This window comes from Camellia sinensis, chromosome 9 (assembly GCF_055761805.1).
Source record: "Camellia sinensis isolate YWXY chromosome 9, ASM5576180v1, whole genome shotgun sequence".
NCBI lineage: Eukaryota > Viridiplantae > Streptophyta > Magnoliopsida > Ericales > Theaceae > Camellia > Camellia sinensis.
Genome location: NC_138969.1, coordinates 199,654,777 through 199,660,776, shown reverse-complemented (window position 1 = coordinate 199,660,776; position 6,000 = coordinate 199,654,777). Strand labels below are relative to the sequence as shown.

Below are 6,000 nucleotides of genomic sequence, written 5' to 3'. Positions count from 1 at the left end.
AGACCATTTCAACAATGTGACCGCTTAGTGCAAGAAGCAAGGAAAGTCTTTTGCAGAATCTTCACGGGGGGTTTTGGAGTTGTGCTGTAGAGGGTATTGATCTCATTGACATAGGTTTCCCTGATAATCCTTTTACATGGTCAAACAACACAATTGGTCTTGCAAACATTAAAGAGATATTATACAGGGGCTTAACTAATCCTGAATAGAGGGCAATGTTCCCCAAGGCCACATTTGATTGCTGGATTATTTTTTGTGGTGTTAGACACGATGGGATTGTTAATAAGATTGTGAGGGATAAGTTATATCATGGGATTAAATGGGATAAAGGATTGGATTATATGATATATGATATATATTTGCATTTATGATTTTGCTAATACAAAAAAGGAAGAATAAATAAATAAATAAATAAGAGAAGACTATTATATATTATGAGATTAATTTACATAGGTTTAAAATAATTGAACATGTTTAAAAAAAATTCAAAAATAAAATAAATAAATTTTATATATATACTTGAAGGTTATTAACTAGTTAATCCGGAGGTGAAATGCATTGACAATGGACAAGATTTTAAATGCTCAATTAAATGATGCTACTGTCACAAGGGGAGAAATTATGCTGAAGTCAGGCACAACTGAAAGTACAATAGGCATCCAAGAAGTAACTAGTTAGTCTCTATCAATTCATCCTAATTGAGTTCACTAATTATACACAGCAGACAAACCCAAATGATCTTACTTTTCTTGTAGTGACTCCTTGTAACTTGACATTGTTGCAGCTATTGATCACAATGTGAAACATCTGACTATTCAGCAATGTTAACCTGCTGACCACGACGTTGTTTTAATTGCTGAATTCTAGGGTCTGCAGTTTAATGTTCCAATTAATTACTTCAATCAATCATCTAAGACTAAAAAAAAAAACAACTAAATTAGGGAATATATTGTTACTGGTCCCAGCAAAATATAACTATTGATATTGGAGAAGCACTACAATCAAGCTTGTCTTATTTTATTTTATTATTGTTTAGAAAGAAGAAGAAGAAAAAAAGATTCGTTTTACAAGACAAAATCACTAATGAAAATAATACTAGCTTGCAATAACCAATATTAGGAATATATAATATATGTTGCAAGTAAAAAAGAGAGTCCCTTATGTGTATTTAAAAAGTAATCAAATTCAAATTTCAGATTAACATAATACAAATGAAGTAGTACAAACCAATTAGGGATACTAGAGCCGAAATTCTGGTCCCCAGCAAGAATCAAGAATTCTAGAACATTGTGTTCCTCAAATAGCCACAAATATTGTCTCACAGCATCAACTGTACCCTACTAACCAATAAAAATACAAATCAATACAGGGTGTCTAGCAAACGCTGAAGTGAAGGGAAAATAAGGCATTAAGCAAAACAAAATTGGTTTGTAAGTGATGCACTAATAGCAGCTATTTGCATCAAACCACAACTTATAATGCGGTACATTAGAAATCTGGGGCAGATTACTCTTTTCATGGTTTAGAGTTCAGATTTTATACTACCTGGAACCAATTGGGGTTCTTTGGGCTTTGCTGAGCAGCAAGAACTTCAACAAAACCTTCATTCTTGTAACCACCCATGTTACTTGCGTATGCCCGTGAAAGGTGACGATTTAGAGATGCAGAATTGAATTGTGTAAGAACATAGATCTTTGATATGTTTCTGTTTAGGCAATTCCTGACCGGAATGTCAATCAGGCGATAATTTGCTCCTAAAGAAAATAGTATCCTGGATCTATAACTAGTGACAACACTGTCAAATCAGTTCCAATTTCATCAACAGTTTTAGATCAAATTTTCGTTTCAATTTTGCTCCAAACTCTTACACAGTTCTTTGTGCTTTGGTAATTAAATTATACATGTGTTTATGTATATGATACATGTATCGAAATATCACACAATACAACATTTTTTAAACGAATACAGAAAAGAAGGAGAAGGAACTAACTCTGCTTGCATCAGGATCGAGACAAGTCTACGAATTCTGCGAATCATAGACGGCCTTGGGAGAGACAATGAATGGAGTCCTGTCGCCGGAAGAAGCCTCAGAACGCTGCTGTGGAGAGGCCGATTTTGGCGAGATCTTGTCACCGGAGAGATGAGACGAGCAAAAGAAAGCCTCCGAGATGGCGTCGCACGAAGGTTTTCTCTCTCGCAGGCAAGCCTGGCAGTGCTGTGAGGACGGTGGTGACGGTGGTGACGGTGGAGCTTCGAAATCGAAACCGCTCTAAATCTCAAAGATGAATCTGTGAGAATGATAAGGGTTTAGAGAGGGTTGAGAGAGAGACAAGATTTGAAGGCGTGAGGATTCAAAATAAGGGTTTACAAAGGCTTTAACAATTGTTCTCAGATTCAAAATAGGCTTCGAAATTGAGAGAAAGAATCACCGAAACATAAATTTTGAAATCGAAATCAAGAGAGAGAACTTCGAAATCAAAATCAAAATCGCCAAGATGAATCACCGAGATTGTATCATTTTGAGATGAATCAGTGAGAGATGAATCGATCCGTTGAGAGGGTTTACACAGAGAGAGAGAGCGAATGAGAGACAGAGTGGGTGAGTAAGAGATTAGGGCTACAAAATGTATTATATATTTGATTTCCCTCAGTATTCACCAACTAGCCCATTTAAGAGGGAGAGAGAGAGACATTTGAAGGCACTTTCAAGCGTCTTCTGTTATTGAAACGTTGTCGTTTTAATTTTAAAAAAAGTGATGTTTAAAAAACACCATTAAATATTATAAATGGTGGCGTTTAATAAAACGTCGCTAAATAAACGTCGTTAAAACTGATATTTCCTGCAGTGAGTTGATCAAATTATACATTCAATCAGCTACATCATAAAAAAGTTAGAATAAATTAATAGCGCTACCCATTGAAAATGTCCAAAATCTATTTCAATAATTACGGTTTATATCTATCTCAATAACGATCATATGAATTTATTAATAAAATACAATATTATAATTATTTATAAAAATAAATAATAATCAAATTATTCACTAATGTAATATTTCAAATTCGATTTATGTCTTTCTCAATAAATATTGTCAATTATAAAAATCATATGAATTTGTTCAAAAAATACAATATCATAATTATATTAAAAAATAAATTATAATCAAATTATTCACTAATTCAATATTTCAAATTGGATTTATCACTTAATAGTTTAAATAATTTTTGTGCATAGAACAAGTAAAAAATTAGGGGTCGTTTGGTTTTTATGTTGGGCTAAAAAATCACAAAATGACAATAAAAAAGTCAAAAAATCACAAAAGGACAAAAATCACAAAAAGAGAAAAAAAAATACACAATTCCAAAGCCAAAAAACCAAACAAGAATACCAAACGACTAAAAAAGTCTTAGATTAAAAAAGTTAAAATATTAACTAAAAAAGCCATTGTCAAACGAGTACTTAGGAGTATTTTGGCAAGTTGGTAAAAAGTTAATTTTTTGACTTTTTTAACTTTTTTTTTTTTTTGTGAGTAAGTTATGGGAAAGGTGATATGACAAAAAATTAGTAAAAAACTAGAAATTGGCTTTTTACCAACTTTTCAAAAGAGTACTTAGTAATTTTCATATTATTATAATCAACTTTTTTGGTGAAAATCTGCTTATAAGTAGCTTTTTTTGTGAGAGAGGAAGTGAGTTATAATTTGAGAAACAGATTATAACCCACTTTCCAAAATAAGCATATATATGTAAACAAATTTGTGTCGGTACAAACAAAAGAAAAATTTATTTAAACTAAACTAAACAACTTTTTCTTTTTTTAAATATCTATGAGGCTTTGATTTTTTAATTTTGTCTTGGGCCCCTACAAAGGCAGGACTAGCCCTAGGTGGTGTGATAGTGACAAGCGCAATGATGATGGTATATTGTTGGTGGTAATTGTGATAATGGTGATGGAGTCAGAGGTCCCGTTGGGCAGAGCTGTGGAAAAGTGATTATAACTTATAGCCTAACAACTTATAGCTTATAACTGTGAACATAAACTGATTTTTTACTTATAATATTAAAATAGTTTAAATTAAGCTAAAAGCTTAAATAAGTTGGAAATAAGGCCTACCAAACAGGGCCGGAGTGTTGTAATAATGGCAACATGGACCATGATAGTGGTGTGATGGTGGTCTAAATGGTGGTTTGGTGATGGTAGTAATAGTGGTGGTGGCGGTGGCGTAATAATGGTTGTAGTGGAATGATAGTAGTAGTTATGACATTTTTGTGGCAATGGTGGTAAATGTGGTGTGACGCCTCCAAAATTTTTGAATTATCATAAGAATTTAAATAACAAAATAACTTATTAATTAAATTTAAGATTCTCGTACAGTCAAAAGTTTAACAACATTTAATAAAGAAAATAAAAGTCTACATACAACACTAAACAACATCCTAATACATAAGATAATAATTTTTTTATAATACAAAAATTTTACTAAAGTCATGACTTCAAGTTAGCCACGGTTTTATATTAGCAGCAGTTTCAATTTCAGCTTCCATTCCTCCATCATCAAAATCTAACATAAAACGTCAGGGCAACAAAATATATGCCATGGGTTTTGCAACACAGTAAGAAAACATAACCAATCTACCATTCTTTTTAAGAGAAAATAATCAGATTAATAATCGTAACAATTAAGAGAAAATGACGGAATTAATAGCATGATAATATAACAACCATTCAAATAACATCAACAATTTTTGATAGTTTAGATGACACTCAAAATCTCATCAAAGAGATTTTTCTTACCAATCACTAAGCCATAACAACGATTAATTTGAAACCCCCATTGGTCAAATATTCAAGTGTTACCAATTGTAACTATTAGGGATGTCTACGTTCGGAGTTATATACCCAAGTAGTGGCATCTGTGGTCTGCCCCAAGGAAACAGTCTGCCAAGGGTACGTAACCTCTCTGTGTGCCACTTGTACATCCATCATTATTCCAAAATCGAATATCGAAAAGGGTTCAAATAAGTCTCATGCCATCTTAAGGTTTCGTGACACAATTTACGTAAGAAATCTCAAAATCAGGGCTCACCTTGAACAACCGGTATTAACCATCAACCGTTAATTTCGTACACTTCGTTGGCCATGTTAATTAATTTTCATACTAATCACTAATAATTACAAATTAGATCACAATCGATAACATACCATTTCAATACAATTTTTAACCGAAAATATCAACACATATGTTCTACAACAATCCATCGATGTTTATAAATTATTGTGACAATTTAATCAAGTCATGGTGTGAAATAATAATTTTAAATACTAAAATAAATTACAACACACACATGCATGGACTACTAATTTACAAGATTCAATTTAATAGACTAGCATAATACATAATTTTAGTCCAAATAAATAATAAAAATCTTGGTTCCTTCTCAATCTGCCCAGAAATTTTCAGAATATACTTTTCATAATTAAAATTATAAATAAATTATTTATACAATTCTAAAATTCGTGAAAATCTACAAAATATTCAACAAACATGTTATGGTCATTTTTCAGAAATAATTTCCTAAAAATAAGTTATAAATAATTTTGTAAAATTCTAAGAAATTTTATAACACAGTTTTATTACATTTTCTTAAATTAATTTCATACTTAAATTTATAAATCAATTCCATGATATAAAAATTTATTATGAAACTAGACTTCTCAAATTTCATTTTTTATTTAGAAATTATCAGATTTGGTTTAATATAGGATTTTTAATGATTTTTCAAACATATAGCAAAATCTGTTTATAGTTCTAGATTTAGTTAAAATTTTGTATAAATTCGTACAAAACCCAAATAATTGTTACAAAATTTGTTGGATGAACTAGACATTATTCTCAACAACTTTGTAAAAGAAGTCATTTCAAAAGTTTGAGTATAAAATTATCTAAAAATTCGTACAACCTTCTGATAGATTTAAAGTTATATAATCAAACCAAATAA

The 6,000-nt window shown here is 31.0% G+C and overlaps 1 pseudogene; it reads right to left on the bottom strand.

Moving 5' to 3' along the window:
• Positions 1-1,040: 1,040 nt before the first annotated feature.
• On the bottom strand, positions 1,041-5,260 carry LOC114298772 (glucose-1-phosphate adenylyltransferase small subunit 2, chloroplastic-like; annotated as a pseudogene).
• Between the last annotated feature and the right edge of the window lie 740 nt (positions 5,261-6,000).